General features: G+C 41.8%; 1 protein-coding gene across 1 annotated transcript in view; it reads right to left on the bottom strand.

The window, feature by feature from the left end:
- The window catches only part of sertad2b (SERTA domain containing 2b), a 66,503-nt gene extending 49,022 nt beyond the window's left edge, over positions 1-17,481 (bottom strand). The window contains exon 1 of the mRNA XM_080450316.1: positions 17,275-17,481. The gene's annotated coding sequence lies outside the window, so the exon portion shown is untranslated. The remainder of the gene's footprint in view (positions 1-17,274) is intronic.
- Between the last annotated feature and the right edge of the window lie 228 nt (positions 17,482-17,709).

The following is a 17,709-nucleotide window of genomic DNA, read 5'->3' as shown; positions in this document are numbered from 1 at the left end:
GAAACGGGCGCAGGGACACTGGTCGCATGCAAGCAGCCAAAGACGGATTCCAGAGTGCAAGATTACATGCACTGTGTCCACTGCCAAGGATTATACACAAAATGTGCACTGTGGAGACACATAAAGAACTGTAAATTTAAACCAGACAGTGACAATCCCAAACCAGGAAAAAACAGAGTTATAGCCCTCTGTGTCTTTGCCGAACCCTTACCCCGGGGGGTGTCCAAGGATGTCTGGGGAGTTTTCAGCAAAATGAACCAGGATGACATTGCAGACGCAGTCAAAAACGACTGGTGCATTATGGAGTATGCAAAGTACCTCTACAACAAGCACGGATCTGAACCTGCAAAGCATGAATACATCCGTCAAAAGTTGAGGGAGATGGGTCGACTTATTCTTTATGGTAGTCAGGTCACACCACTGAAGACTATCAAGGAATATGTCATGCCAAAGAACTTCCAGCTCACAGTCAAGGCAGTGAAACACACTGCACGAACCAAAACAAGAAATGGCTATGCAACATCACTTCCACTGAAACTTGGATTTGCCCTCAAGAGAATGTCTTTCCTCCTGGAGAGTAATGCGCTAATGGAAGGGGACAAGAAGGCAGCAGAAGAAGCAGGCAACTTTCGAAAGATATACGAGGTGAAATGGGGTGAGCTAGTGTCAGGGGATTGTCGTAAGTCACTAACTGAGGCCAAGTGGAATGTCCCTCTGCTCCTGCCTCTGACAGAGGATGTAAAAAAACTACATAATTACCTTGAGGCCAAGCGGCAGCAGTACTCTGAGGACCTGAAGGCTGCTGTGTCAACTGAGACATGGAAGAAGCTGTCCAAGGTCACTCAAACGCTGATCCTACTGTTCAACAGGCGCAGACAAGGGGAGATGTCGAAAATGTCACTTTCTGCGTTCTTGGCAAGAGTAAGTTCATCAAGTCACGAGGATGTCAATTATGCCCTATCAGAGCTGGAGATCAAGCTCTGCAGCCATTTCTCAAGGATAGAGCTGAGAGGAAAGGGCGGCAGGATGGTGCCCATCCTCTTGAGTCCGTCAATGGTGGCATCACTTGTCCAGCTGTGTGACACCAGAGATCAATGTCAAATCCGTGAAAACAACCCCTACCTGTTTGCCATACCAAACGCGATGTCATTCTTTCGAGGGGCTGATCTCCTCAGAGAATTTGCAAATCAGTGTGACCTAAAGCACCCAGAGGCAATGACGTCTACTAAACTAAGGAAACAGTTGGCAACCCTGTCCACAGTGTTGAACCTGAAGAACACAGAGGCTGACCAGCTGGCTGACTTTATGGGCCACAATATGAGAGTCCATGACAAGTTTTACAAGTTACCTGAGAGCACCCTTCAGCTTGCCAGGGTGAGCAAGATCCTGATGGCCATGGAGCAGGGACGGGTTGGGGATTTTCAAGGAAAGAACCTGGACGAGATCCACATTGATCCAAAGGGTATGGAGTATCTGCTTTATTAAGTCCGGCTTAGTCCGCCATACTGAACTATCACAATTACTTTTTAACTCTGTATCACAGCTTTACCTTTATCAAATTACAACATCCTATACACCATTTTAACGGCAAGTGCCTTGTCTACAACATATATAAGTGAAAACTGTATGGTAATTTCATAAACACAGCAGCAGTTTCAAGTTCAGTTTGACTTTATGTTGCAACTATTTCAAGTATTAACAAACATTGACTGCCTGTCCAGCAACTATTACGTTTGGGAGCTTTAAATGAGCATGCCATTGTTAACATTTTATGACTACATGTTTTTAAAGCAGCGCTGTATTTTATACCATCTTTTTAGAAAATGCCTATTTCGAGGAGTTGGTGGAAGGACAAGCGGCGGACATGTGTGAGGAGGTCATGGAAGGTATGTTCTTTGATGTATCCATTTTTACAGCTCCCCAGCAGCTAGGAGCCAACCCTTCATCGATGTTCTCAGCCCATGTATCCTAGTACATCTCCAGGAGCACTTCTTTTTAGAGCCCGACCGATATATCGGTACCCGATATGGCCTTATTTGGTTATATCGGATCATATTAATCGGTGAAATTTCTCACCGATATGAAAAGAAAAGACAGATATGAAAGGAAAAAATAAAGGTTTGCTCAAAAAGCATGTTGTTGGTGCAATGATATATTTTGTCCAGCAGAGTGCGCTGGGCTTGTAGATCTGCTACTTTCAAATGGCAGAAATGTATATAGGGCTGAAGTGGGTGTTTTGTTTATAATATTCTAGATCTTAATCTACAAAGTAACTAGTAACTAAAGTTTTCAAATACTAGTAGTGGAGTAAAAGTATAATATTTTCCTCTGAGATGTAGTGGAGTAGAAGTAAAAGTGTTGAAAATTGGAAATACTCCATTGAAGTAAAAAAAATACCTCAACATTTTACTTAAAATTTTCCTAAGTACAGTACTTGAGTAAATGTAAAAAAAACAAAAACAGAAAAGGCCTATTTTCATTCCAGCTAATTTTATTAGCTGGAATTAAAATAGGCCTTTTCTGTTTTTTTGTTTTTTTTTTCACTATCGGTTGCATATCGGTTGACCTATATAATCCAAACCTCTCTAAAATCGGGTATCGGTCACAAAAATCCATATCGGTCGGGCTCTACTTCTTTTCACAACCGTCGCCATTTGAAATTGACTCCAAAACATATTACAGATAGTGAGACAGCAGACACTACAGATAGAGAGACAGCAGACACACAACCATATCTCCAGCACCTCAACTTAAAGAATAATGTTCAACTTGTCATTCAATAGGCGGTGAATCGGAGCTTGAAGGAGAGACTCATTCAGCTGGACATGGACAGACAGAGCCAACGGGAGGTAAGGATATTGGACAGTACTGGTTTTCCCCTATATTTCCAGCACCTCTACATACAGAATAATGTTCCACTTGTCATTCAATAGGCGGTGATTCGGAGCTTGAAGGAGAGACTCATTCAGCTGGACATGGACAGACAGAGCCAACAAGAGGTAAGGATATTGGACAGTACAGGGTTTGTAAGTAAGAGGCTTTGTCGGTCGGTCTGTGGCATGTCATCTCCCACCAGAGTAACTCCAATTTGCACCAAATTGGGTGGAGATGTGTAACATAGTAGGAGAATTAATGCCTGTAGCTTACTTAGCCTACCTGTGGTACTTTAACGAATAATGTTCTTGTCATTCAACAGTTGCTAAACGGAGTGCGTCGGCGCCAAATAATGGAGAGACCCATTCTGCAGGAGATGGACATACAGAGCCAAAAAGAGGTAAGGATATTGGCTGGCATACAAGAGGCTTTGTCAGTCAGTCGATCTGCCATGTCATTTCCCTCAAGGTTAACTGTGGTTTGCATCAAATTTGGTTGAGATGTGTAGCATGGTAAGAGTCTCTTTGACCCCGATAGATTCATAGGTGGCGCTATAGCAACTGATTGAAAAACTAAATGCACCGTTCTGCAGAAACAACAACTCTGATTCACATCATATTTGGTGGACATTATTTTCCCTTCTCACCACCCTGCATCGGACAGCTGCTGGCTGTGGTTGGTGTAGCCTACACCTGATTCTCAACATGCCTGTACAAGACTATTATTGTTGCCAGACCCAAGGGGTCGGGCTTACATGAGGCTTTGTACCTGTTTTCTCCATACATGGGCATGCCCCCTTTGCCCTTAGGCCCCAGCCATAAAAGTCTGTCCCCCTTTTGTCCATACATGGGCATACACCGTGACGTAGTGCTGGGTCTGGCAGAACCAGGTCTCCTGGTCTTGTTATCCATGATATTCAACTCACACTCTTATTTTATAGCTTTATTATTGTTGTTGGTGATGAACAGGCGGGGACTTGTTATCCCTGTGGGCGACTCCAAAGTTCAACGTTACTTTGTTGCTCTAAATTATACTTACCTGACTGGAAATTGGTTTCTGGGTATAAAAAAAAGAAAGAATTACTCATACTCACCTGGTAACCTGAATCAAAGTGATACTCACCTGTTAACCTGGGGATTAAGATGCATACGTTCTAATTACCTGGAAAAAGAAAAGAGTGTTGATTATCTAATATCCACAGTAGAAGGGGGCTGTGAATTTATTTAATATATTGCAAATACTTACCGCCGTACACCTGAAACACAAGAAATAAATCTAACTAAACATATTTAAAAAAATATGCCTTTATCCATAAGTAGAGGGGCAGTGATGCGCTCCAAAACATTCAGCACTTGTGCAGTATAGAAATGAAACGTGACTAAAATGGCCAATCAAAACATGCCGTATCTATATCCAGTGGTAGAAACAAATGTAGATTTTAGTTAACTCCTCCAAAAGAAGCAGTTCCTAAGACGATGACATTAGACTAAGACTAATCTGTTTTTTGTTTTTTTTGTTTTTTTTAGCTCGGCAAGAATCAAATAGGACGACATGGGGACCGGAAGAAAAGGCAGCTGTGGAGAGGCACCTAAAGCAGTATATACTGACTTGTAGGGTCCCAGACAAAAGAGCCTGTGACAAATGTCTCGAATCTGAGCCAGCCCTTAAAAAGAGACAATGGAAAGCTATAAAATATTATGTTAATAATCGAATTGTAGCTTTAAAGAAGAAGATGTAGAGGGAGTACTACTACAATACTACGTACTGTCTTAACGAGACATTAACATTGGCCAAGTTTTCTCCCTTTCGCTTAATTGTTTTACCCCTCTCTTGGATTGGGTCACTGTTAAGGTTCCAAGTACACTTCATTCAACAGTAATGGTACATAGGTGCCTCATGGGGGCGCCACTTGTCAGACTTTAGAGTGAATAATAAAGTTTGACTGTTTTCCTGACCTTGTCTTGAGTAATAATTCTGAATCTGCCATAAGTCTCCTTAGGACAGCCATTCGGTGGTCTGCCTTTATTCATCAATGAGTGATTCTCAACCTGTTTTTCAATTCAAGGACCCCCAGTTTACTTTGCATTAGGGCCACAGACCCCCATAGCTCTTGAGAGTTCACAAACGGAACCAAACAGACGCACTGGTCCATTTGGTTCCATTTGTACAAACACTCTCAGAGTGTTGCCAGTCCATTTAGTATATTTAGAATTTTTGACTTAGGAGAGGGCGCCAGGTGCAGTCTTTTGGGGGAAAACCAGCTTCAGTCTGCCCTATGAAGAAAGCGCAGCAGAACACAACATGGTGGCCCCCATCATTGAGTGCATTGGACAGGTGGCGCCATATTGTGCGGTTCAGGCTAGTGTCGCACAGCTTGAAAACGCACCGTGGTGCTGATTGGCTTGTCGTTAGACCCACCCCCACCTCCGACTCTGATTTGACAGGTATTTCTTCTACCGTGAAAAGCCAGAGGCTCACATTATGACACCAGACCAAGAGGAGCCCCACTCGGAGAGTGTGCGGGGTCTATGGTCTGGAACCAGGCTAGGTCCGCTGGTCATCAAAAATAATGAATAATTTGGTTTTTGGGTGAACTACCCCTTTAAAACTGGGAAAGCATCTGTGTAATTTTAGATTTAAGCTATATATATATATGTGTGGTGATTCTTCAAAAATAGCAGATATACAAGCTCATAGCGCATCACTTCGTGCCGCACTACGAGCTTGTAGATCTGCTATTTTTGAAAAATCATGAATATCTTTGAATATAATATATATTTTTTTAAAGCAGTTTCTTTTTAACTGACATCTTTGCTTCTGGGAGTCCCGAGGCACAGACTATTTTGAGATGGGGGTCCGCGGCCTTTGGTTTGAGAACCACTGAATTATAGCAACATACGTTTTTCTGAAAATTCAGGATTCAGAAGACATTTTTTTATTCGGCTTCAGGTCTTCGAGTCTAAATCAGTGATTCTCAACCTTTTTCATTTCAAGGACCCCCAGTTCATAATTCCTTAGGCCAGGGACCCCCAATTTGATACCTTTTTTTTTACATCTCTGGGACCTCAAACTACACTGTAAAATACCCAGTCCTCAGACGGAAGAGCACGTATTGGCCTTAGATACTCAGAGTAGCAACAACAGAAACTTGATATCAAGACGTATTGGGTAATTACACATTCTGTCTAAATGTTCATGTTTTTTTAGTTTGTTGTCTAAATGACCCACTGTTCTGTCTGTGATGCACTTTGCACCTCCTGAATATGGAGGTTTCAGGAATGAATACAGACATACAAAAGTGTCACTTTTCACCTACAGTCACTTCTTTTTTTTTTTTACTCTTTTTTTTCAGAAGTTTTATCAGACAGTACATAAAATCAAATAGTACAGAAAAGCAACAGAAAAAATAGCAGTAAAAATAAAACATACAGACAAAACAAGAACAGAACAGTAACAAATAAAAAGATGTCATGGGACATTTGGTACTAGTAATAAGACTGAAACATGTTGACAGTATTTAAGACCAAATACAAAGTACAATATACCATAGGGAGGATACAACCAGCCATCATCAGGGATCTGGCTCACAATCTAAATAGTCCAGCCATTTCCCCCATCTTTTTTCACCCAACTCCTTTTGGAGCCTCAAAGAGTAGGTCATCTGCTCTAAGAGATGCAATTGTCTCACAGTACTGATAAATAGTCCCATAGTAGGGCAGTTTTTCTACAACCAGTTCTTTGTAATAGCTTTTTTGCTTGCTGCAAGTAGGATCTTAAACAAATAGGAGTCATTCTGACTCAGTCCATCCGGGGTTTGTCCAAGATACAAAGATTCAAATGTAGTATTGATACTGAAACCCAGAATTTGAGATAAGTGTTGCTACCTCCTTCCAGAAAGGTTGAATTGCAGGACAAGACCAAAAGACATGTGCATGGTCAACCATAGTATCTCCACATTCCCTCCAGCAGTCCAGCTGGTTTCCAGTTGGTTTAGACTTCTGTTTGGGAGTGATAAAGAAGCGGATTTGGTTTTTCCAGCAAAAGTCTCTCCAGGTCAAGGAGTTAGTAGTCGTTGATTGTGTTTCCCATGAATCCGACCACACTTCATCACTTATGTCAATGTCAAGTTCTTTTTCCCATCGTTGTTTCACATAGAGTCCTTATTCAATGACACAATTCCATTGTATAGTTTACTTATAAGACCTCTATTACTCCCTGAGTTATAAGCATCAACAAATACAGTTATTATAGTTGGTGTGATCCCCGGATTGGACCTTTTTATTTCTTTTTTAATCATTGTACATATGGAGGTGACACCAAGACGAACCCATTGTCTATATCTGCCGTCCAGTAATGCTGGTACGAAGGCAGGATTGTATGCTGGCCAGCTTAATAGCTGGGTGTTCCCCAGAAAGATAGTAATATCTGAAAGAGTGTTATGGTGTCCCCAGAAAGATGGTATTACCTGAGAGTGTTAAGGTGTTCCCCAGAAAGATGGTAATATCTGAAAGAGTGTTATGGTGTCCCCAGAAAGATAGTTATATCTGAAAGTATGTTATGGTGTCCCCAGAAAGATAGTTATATCTGAAAAAATCCCTTAACTGCAGATATCTGAAAAAGTCCTGCTTAGCCAGCCCATATGTCTGACTCATATTTTCAAAACTGTCAATATCATATATCACATATGGAGGTGACACCAAGACGAACCCATTGTCTATATCTGCCGTCCAGTAATGCTGGTACGAAGGCAGGATTGTATGCTGGCCAGCTTAATAGCTCAAATATGGGGACGCATATTCGCAGGCATCACAAAGACATTGATCTGGCCGGTAAAAGGATGACACAGCCAACGATTCCAGGCTCTTATAGAGCCAAACTCCCACATCTTTCGACCCGCGCTCAACAAATAACGAGCGCAGTTGGGATGTTAATAGCATTAGACATGCGACCCCTTTCAGTGGTGGAGAACGCTGGGTTCAATCATTTGATCAGTGTCCTAGAACCACGTTACGAAATGCCATGCAGATCGCATATGAGCACAAAAGTGTTGCCTGCCTTGTATGAGAACTTAAGATAATGAGCAGTCTTACCCACATTTAGCAAAGCTCTCCAAACATTATCTTGCTGTTCAAGCAACAAGTGTTGCAAGTGAGAGAGTGTTCTCAACAGCAGGAGACATTGTGACCGCTCAAAGGAATGCCCTCACTCCAGAAAATGTGAACATGCTCATCTTCTTGAAGAAGAATTTGAAAATAAAAAGTGAATAGTATGGCGTAGCTTATTATTCACATTTCTTGTTTGTTAAAGCTCTTACCTGTTCAAACAATGTGAACATACTTTAAGAAGTTTAAGAACATGTAGCCAAATAACAGTTGTCTTTGGATCCTTTTTTCTTACATGTTCAATTTTGTATTATTTTTTTAGATTTTATTTAGTTATAGAGCTTCACAAGAATGTTGTTGTTGTAAGGGCATAAAACCCTTTTTGTTATTCTCATTCTCATTATTCAAATAAAAGAGACTTATTGAGAAACATGTGTTTTTCTTTACAAATCAAGACAATAGCCTAAATTAATAATCATATAGCCCTCAAAGCTGAAAAAAAGGACGTTTTAAAAATAGATATCGTATCGAAAATCGAATCGAATCGTGACCTTAATATCGAAAGTCGAATTGAATCGTGGAATAGGCGTATCGTGACACCCCTACTTCTAACCATATTTTAAATGAAAATTTACCCATTGGCTCACTGTCTGAAACATTCCTTTCTCTCCCTCAGTGCAACCTAGTAATGACTGTATTGGTTTATCCATTAAGGATAGCTCTATGTTTTTCCATTTAGCAATATAGGACAGGTTACACCAATATACAAGGGGTCTCAGCTGTGCTGACAAATAATAATCCCTTAAGGAAGGGAGGGACATGTCTCCTCTCGCCCGGGGTAGCTGTAAGGTAGAAAATTTCACCCGTGGCCTTTTCCTGTCCCAGATAAAACGTGAAATATGTTTATTCCATTCTCTGAATTGTTTCAAGGGTATTTCTACTGGTAGTGACAAGAAAAGGTATAGCAATCTGGGTAAGATTACCATTTTGACTGCTCTTATTCTACCTCCTAGGTCAAGAGGAAGTACAGTCACCTTTTTGAACCCAAATAGGGCAATTGTTTACTTTTAAATTAGCACTGAATATTTGATTTTGTCTGTGCAAGTGTAGGAACATGTGTATGAGTGTGTGAGGAAACAACAGCATGCGTTGTTGATCATGGGCAGTTCCTTCACCATTTACAGTATAGACGGTCCTATGTGTACAGTTGCAAAAGTGTCACTTTTCACCTACAGTCACCTTTTTGAACCCAAATAGGGCAATTGTGTGACACCTGACCCGAAAGAAAACATGTTGTCACCTTTTTCACCTCGGGGCTGTTTGCATGCCTGTGAATAAATCTCAGTAATACCTGAAAGAGTGTTCCGTGTCTGTTGTTAAATACAATGTGTTAAGGTGTTCCCCAGAAAGATAGTAATATCTGAAAGTGTGTTAAGGTGTTCCCCAGAAAGATAGTAATATCTGAAAGAGTGTTATGGTGTCCCCAGAAAGATGGTAATACCTGAGAGTGTTAAGGTGTTCCCCAGAAAGATGGTAATATCTGAAAGAGTGTTATGGTGTCCCCAGAAAGATAGTTATATCTGAAAGTATGTTATGGTGTCCCCAGAAAGATAGTTATATCTGAAAGTGTGTTATGGTGTCCCCAGAAAGATAGTTATTTCTGAAAGTGTGTTATGGTGTCCCCAGTAAGATAGTGATATCTGAAAGTGTGTCATGGTGTCCCCAGAAAGATAGCAATACCTGAGAGTCCCCTCATGGGTGGACCCAGTCAGGTCTGGGACAAAAAGTATTGAATATTGCTAATTTGAAGTCATATTCTGGTTCCTGATTTTTTTCTGATCATGCCTGATTTTTCTCAGAGGCGTAGGATGTCTAGAAAGGGGTGTCCTCGCATGGGAGGTCCTTGTCATGTGTCCCCAAATGGTAGCATAAACAAGCCTGTGTGTGTGTGTGTGTGTGTGTGTGTGTGTGTGTGTGTGTGTGTGTGTGTGTGTGTGTGTGTGTGTGTGTGTGTGTGTGTGTGTGTGTGTGTGTGTGTGTGTGTGTGTGTGTGTGTGTGTGCACGCTCGCAGGCCTTCGTACGGTACAGTATGTGTTCCAGATCTTCAGGACTTGTTTTGTCTTGTCTGAACTCAGCACAATGCGTCTATAGTCATTAGTGGATGAGACAGTGACAGAGTACAGTAATGTGTGTGTGATCTATTTTTACTGCTACTGAAAATGCCTTGCGAGAAAAAAATCATAAACACTCCCGATCGCACATTCGAAAATAGGACTGACCGACTTTTTAGGGAACATTTTTGCCAAGTGGAGAACCTTCGTCGGGTTCTTTCTACGACTTATTTCGGTGTAGATTCAGACACACAGAACGACATCGGAAAGACTTCAAACTGACATCTGGACCAGTGGTTCTCAACCTGTGGGCCAGGGCTTGCGCGAGGGTATTGCAAGTGGGATAATAATTGCAGTGGTGTAAAGTAACTAAGTACATTTACTCAAGTACTGTACTTAAGTAAACATTTTAGGTATTTTTACTTTACTGTCGTATTTACAATTTTCAGTACTTTTACTTCTACTCCACTACATCTCAATGGCAAATATTGTACTTTTACTCCACTACAATTATTTGAAAACTTTAGTTACTTACTTACTTACTTACTGTGGTCAGATGGGTGGGCCACGACAGCTTATGACATTTTCAAGTGGGCCCCGATCCCGAAAAGGTTGAGAACCAGTGATCTAGACCAGGGGTCTTCAACGTTTTTCAGGCCAAGGACCCCCTAGCTGAGAGACAGATGGAGCAGGGACCCCCCCCCCACTACATATTGTATAAAATTGTGTTTCAGATCAAACAATTTTTTTTTAAACTTGGTCTGCTCTTTTTTCCCTCTACACCAAACCTCTTTGCCAAAAATCTACAAGCCTCTTTGCCAACAATCTACAAGCTCACAACGCCTCGCGCTGCGAGGCGTTGTGAGCTTGTAGATCTGCTATTTTTGGCTAAAGTTCTCCTCAGAAAAGGGATGCTTGGGGATGTAAATAGAAAAATCCTATCACACAAAGATTTGGCGGCCCCCCCTGTAGTAACTCTGAGGACCCCCTAGGGGTCCCGGCCGTACCCCCTGTTGAAGACCCCTGATCCAGACAGACAGATCCTTTTTAGGTGATGTTGGCGAGAGACACTGGATCCTATAGGACTGATGATGTACATACATGTGCATATATGTTACTGTATGTGGAGAATCAATAGCCACAGCATATTAGAAAGGCTGCGTGGAGAATATCTGCAGTCTGTACATTCTGTTCTATACTGGATGCTCTGATCGCTTGGAGGGACCAGAGAGAGAGAGTGTGTGTGTGTGTGTGTGTGTGTGTGTGTGTGTGTGTGTGTGTGTGTGTGTGTGTGTGTGTGTGTGTGTGTGTGTGTGTGTGTGTGTGTGTGTGTGTGTGTGTGTGTGTGTGTGTGTGTGTGTGCATGCGTGCGTCAATGCACATGTGTGTGCTGTGATCATTTTTGATGCATTGCATTGAGCGCACATACATGCACCTATAAACACGCACACTCACGCACTCACGCACGCACGCACGCATGCACGCACGCACGCACGCACGCACGCACGCACGCACGCACGCACGCACGCACGCACGCACGCACGCACGCACGCACGCACACTACACACTGCACTGCACACACACACTCGAACATAAGCACACAGTAACACAGTCGTTGATGCTCGGGTTCAGCCTGAGCTGTAGGAGAAATTGGAACAAAGTGAGCAGGAAGGAACAGAGAGAGAGAAGAAAGAGGGATAGAGAGAGAGAGAGAACGAGAGAGTGACATATAGACCGTGTGAGAGAGAGAGAGAGAGAGAAACACACAAAAGACAGAGAGAGAGAGAGAGAGAGAGAGAGAGAGAGAGAGAGAGAGAGAGAGAGAGAGAGAGGCAGAAAAGGTGCTTCCTGTGTGAGTAATAATAAAAAGGAGGTCAGTGCCTGAAGGGGTGGGGCTATGTTGGTGTGCACTGCAACACACACACACACTCGCACACACACGTGCACACACGCACACTCACACGCAGTATATATGACCTGTTTCAGTGCTGTACTGGACTGTTCATCCTGCTCTCTCTAAAATGCACAAAAAATAATGCAACGCCATACACACACACACACAGACACACACACACACACGCACGCGCGGCGCGCACACAAGGCGCCACCCCAACCCCCAGCCTTATGTTAATTAAAACGCCTTTCTAGGATGGACAAGGCGTATAATAATACTGCACTTCTGGGCTGGCCTCTAACCTACAGCTGCAAAAAGCTGCTGCATGCTGCAGATGGCCTGAATGCAGCAACCCGCCGCATGCGCATGCATGAGCCAGACACTCATTGCAGTTGTGAGTGACTTTATTGAAATATGTGCATTTGTGTTGTTGAACCAAGTTATCCCAACACGTTGCTGAGACACCTCTTCAGTGGCCTTCTGCAAGGTCTGAACGTTTGCTATGACAATGCAAAAAAGCAAAAAACTACAATAAAAAACTATTTCTCCGCCATGCTTTCCTTACACAATAAAAAAACTCAGTGTTCATTTATCAGTTTGTAACTCAGAGAGTGTACAAATGTAACCAAATGGACCCTTACGGATCCATTTGGTTACATGTGTACACTCTCTGAGTTAAACAAACACTGCAGATTTTATTGTGTGTATGGGAGTTTGGCGTGATAGTCTACTGGGAGAGAACAGCATGTACCGGCCCTCCCCTCCTCCCCCATGCATGAATTACAACTTTATCAGTACGGGCCATTGTGAAACCTCACACAGTAAAATAACCCTGGGACCCTGAACGGCCCGGTCTCATTTCTACACTCTCTCAAGAGTTAAATGAACACGCAGTATTTTACAGTGCAGCTCCCATATGGTGCAGGGTTACATGTATACGGTACTATTCACAGGGGGTGCTGATACGCTGTATGTACGCCCGAGAAAGATGTGTGAGGGTTAGAGGTTATAGCGTGAAGCTAGATTTTTACTTTGTTGTATGACAGTCTTGGTTGATGAAAAATAGCCCATTTTCAAGTGCTGCGTTTTCCACTTGAAACCCGGTATGAATACGTAGAAGTCAGACTGTAGTGGGATAAGCCTTCTGAAGGGTCCACCTGAGCCGTGTTTAGATGCCAGTGTTAACGCCGATGGAGCCACTAGCACAGTGCTACTGCATGTGGGGATTATTGTGCGGCGATGGATGCTATCATTACGGCTACTTCTCTCTTCTCTATTTATAGTACACAGAGATCTCTCTCTCTCTTCTCTCTCTCTCTCCTCTCTCTCTCTCTCTCTCTCTCTCTCTCTCTGGGTCTAGCTTTCACATTCTCTTTTATTCTTGCTCTCAGCTCTCTCTCTCTCAATGTCTACTGCTCTCCTGCTGTCTCTATTGCTCTTTCTCTCTGGCCACTGCTCTCTCACTCACTCTGTCTACAGCTCTCCTGCTCTCTCTCTCTCTCTCTCTCTCTCTCTCTCTCCCTCTCTCTCTCTCTCTCTCTCTCTCTCTCTCTCTCTGTATGTCTACTGCTTTCTATGTCTCTGTCTACTGTTCTCACTCTCTCTGTCTACTGCTCTCTCTCTCTCTCCTGCTTTTTATCTCGCTCTCTCTCTGTCTACTGGTATCCTGGTCTCTCTGTCTCTCTAGGTCTGCTGCCCTCCGTCTCTCTGTGTCTCTGATTCACACACAATAACACCACTAATTTACAATTGTTCTCAATCATAATGACTTAATAATGATAATGTATTATTAGTTATACCTAGTCGCACGGACCTTTTCACAAGTGTCACTCAACGACATTGTATTTTCAACACTTGCCAGTTGAAAATACATGTTTAGTACATGTTTTCAAACTAAAGTAATTCACAAGCAGCACTAGTGATGCAAATGTCAGGACAAGACAGAGAGAGCAGAATATGAGCTACAGTATCTTAACAATGTTTTTAATGTTTAACACAGGAAAGGATTTTTTTTTTTTTTAAACGTGATGTTTATTGTTTTTTTGTTTTTTTTTACATACTCACAGGTCATGTAGGCATTACTGAAGCAAATAAACAAGGTATCTCAAAACAGTCAAGAAAATGAGTGGGTACAGGAAAGGAATTTTAAACCACTTGAGCCATATCCTGGGGTAAAGATTCAGCAAAAACGATCTGAAAGATCTACAAGCTCACAGTGCATCCCATTGCAATAGTGTGAGCTTGTAGATCTGCTATTTTTAGTGAAGATATTTGGTGTAGAGGGAAAAAGATCCCTCGGGGCTCCAGTAATTAAGTATATAGGGCTTAAGTGGTTAACAATGATGAGGATTACATGTTTTTAACATAGCAGGAGCATCTTACAATGTTTTTTTAATGGCTGGCTATCAAGAACGATGGTATTCTACAGTAGCTACGAGACCAACTTGGTTTTGATTGATTGATTGATTGATTGAATACTTTATTAGTCAGAAATGTAAACAGCACAGGCTTACAGTAAGCCGCTGTGATCTCATCTCCTTCCTATTGGTGGTTATCATTGTGGTAAGACTAAATATAGGTGGAGATAGTAGTGACCTTCTGAAGCTTACTCTAATTAATTTAATTCAATATTTGTGAAATTAAACTACTTTATTCTTCAGTTTATTTCCCTGGGACCCCCTTTAAATCTCCTCTAGAAAACCCAGGTGGATCAATATTGTGGTGGACAGTGCTGTGCTGGTAACTGAGTGGGCAGTCTGTTTGATGGGACAGTGTTTGAGGCCGGTATGCACAGACTGGGAGTACAGCGGAACACAGCGCCTTAATCTGGATTAGCTGCAAAATTAGAAGCGCTCTTCCTCTTGCCGGTGTAATCCCCCATTGACAAAACCTCTGACCACTATGGCAATTTGCAGTGGTTGAAGATAACTAAGTAGATTTACTCAAGTACTGACCACTTGAACCCTAGCATCCCCTATTCTGAGGGGGAACATTCGCTGCAATAGTCGATATACAAGCTCACAACGTGTCGCAATCTGGTGCGTTGTGAGCTTGTAGATCAGCTGTTTCTGGCAAATAGTTTTGGTGTAGAAGGAAACAAGAGCAGACCAAGTATAGAGCCAACTTACGTCCGTTATACTAAGTACATGTATGTTTAAGTGATTAAGTACATTTTTTTAGGTTATACTTTACTTGGGCATTTACATTTTTGATACTCCACTGCATCTCAGAGGCAAATACTGCACTTTTTACTCCAATACAATTATTTGAAAACTTTAGTTACTAGTTACTACAGATTTAGATTATTATTACAAAACATGTAACCACTTAAGCGCTATTATTTATATAAAATAGCTGATCTAAAAGCTCTCAACGTGTCACGAATCACGATGGGATGCATTGCGAGCTTTTAGATCTGCTATTCTCAAAAAACATTGAAAATATTTTGAAAATATTTGTGAAATGTGACATACTGCATAATGAGGACTTTTAAAGCATTATTTTGATGCCAATACTATTATACGTTTAATCAAGTAAAATCTTAAATGCTGGACTAATTACAATCCAATAATGTGACATTTTGAATTACAGGCTTTTATTTAACAGTACCTTGTGCTATACTTTTACTAATAAAGTTTAAAAACAAAATCTAAGTTGCCTACTGACTGACAGACACACTGACTAACTGACTGACTAGCTGATTGATTGATTGATTGATTGATTGATTGATTGATTGATTGATTGATTGATTGATTGATTGATTGATTGATTGATTGAGTGAGTGAATGACTGGTGCACTAAAAAGACTAATACTGACAAAGAGAGTTGGCAAGGAGAAAGACATGGGTTGGACATGGAATACACACACCAGACAACATCCCAGACATCAGAGGATATTTTCCTACTAAACAAGCATGGTAGCAAAACAATCTGTCTCTATAGGCATATTAGGCAAGGCAGACAGTGGTGGAAAAAGTACTCACATGTTTTACTTAAGTAAAAGTATCAATACTGCAATATAAATACAATGAAAGTCTGGAACTAAAAATTCACTTGAGAAAAAGTACAAAAGTATTGGCATCAAAATCACAATGTACTTAAAATACCTAAAGTAAAAGTACTCATTATGCAGAATGTCCCATTTTCACAAGTTAAAATATATATGTTATTTTGAAAATAGCAGATCTACAAGCTCTCAATGCATCATATTGTGAGTATTGTGAGCATTGTGAGCTTGCAGATCGGCTATTTTCAAATAGCCGAAATGTATAGGGCTGAAGTGGTTACTGTATGTTCTGTAATAATAATCAAAATCTACAAAGTAACTAGTAACTAAAGTTTTCAAATATTTGTAGTGGAGTAAAAGATTTGCCTCTGAGGTGGAGTAAAACAAAATTGAAAATTGGAAATACTCCAGTAAAAGTACCTCAACATTGTACCTAAGTATAGTACTTGAGTAAATGTACTTAGTTACTTTACACCACTGAAGGCAGACAACCCTGAACCCGGTTATATAACCCAGGCAGTGAGGCAGCAGTAGCGGCAAATGAGCCCTGCTTTCCCGGGGCGACACGAGAGAACACAGCAGTCCAGGACCTGTCCTCTGCCTTAAGCATTGACAGAAAGAAAGAAAGAGGGGCTTCCTTCCCCATTCAATGGTTTGGGGAAGTCAAAACAAAAACTCGTAGGTTTTCTAGTAGTAGGCTACTACTAACCTGGACTACTTTATTACTATGTTTTTGTTTTGGATGCTCAAATAAGAGTGAAGAAGGGAAGCCGCAGAGAGACAGACAGGCACAGTGACAGAGTGACAGACAGAGTGACAGACAGACAAAGTGACAGACAGACAGACAGACAGACAGACAGACAGACAGACAGACAGACAGACAGAGAAAGAGAGAGTGTTTGTTTGTTTGTTTGTTTGTTTGTGTGTGAGAGAGAGAGAAAGCGAGAGAGAGAGAGAGAGAGAGAGAGAGAGAGAGAGAGAGAGAGAGAGAGAGAGAGAGAGAGAGAGAGAGAGAGAGAGAGAGAGAGAGAGAGAGAGATACAGAGAGAGAGAGAGAGAGTGAGAGAGAGAGAAAGAGAGAGAGAGAGAGAGAGATACAGAGAGAGAGAGAGAGAGAGAGAGAGAGAGAGAGAGAGAGAGATGTAACCTATAGGCTGTGTAGATAACAGCCTGCAACAACAAGTTCAACCAAGTTGACTAGAACAAATAACAAAAACATTATCCTAGCACCAGAGCCAACATACCCCAAACAGTTTTCCGTTTAGTTTCAAGACACTGACACTCACCCTCAATGGTAGATCCGTCCAGTACGGTGCTAAACAGCTAAAGTAACTATAAAGGACAAATGTAAAAAAAAACTAAATAATAAGGAAACTGCTACTCGTCAATTATGAGAACCAACGTAGCCTGCTATCTCCTTGGTGTTATTTGCTCGTTTCCGTTCAACTGTTATTATGGCATTTTAACAGTTTCCCCCAAGCCAACTGCAGTGCTTAGACATGGCTCTATCAATCCAATGTCACAGATGGGGTTCGGGGCCATGCGAAGTGAAGTAATGAACACACAGGAGAGGAGAGGAGAGGAGAGGAGAGGAGAGGAGAGGAGAGGAGAGGAGAGGAGAGGAGAGGAGAGGAGAGGAGAGGAGAGGAGAGGAGAGAATAAGAGCAGGAGAGGAGAGGAGAGAATAAGAGCAGGAGAGGAGAGGAGAGGAGAGGAGAGGA

Source organism: Gymnoscopelus braueri (genome assembly GCF_963280865.1).
Source record: "Gymnoscopelus braueri genome assembly, chromosome: 14".
Classification (NCBI taxonomy): Eukaryota; Metazoa; Chordata; class Actinopteri; order Myctophiformes; family Myctophidae; genus Gymnoscopelus; species Gymnoscopelus braueri.
The sequence above is the reverse complement of the archived record's forward strand: the minus strand, read 5'-3'. Positions and strand labels throughout refer to the sequence as shown.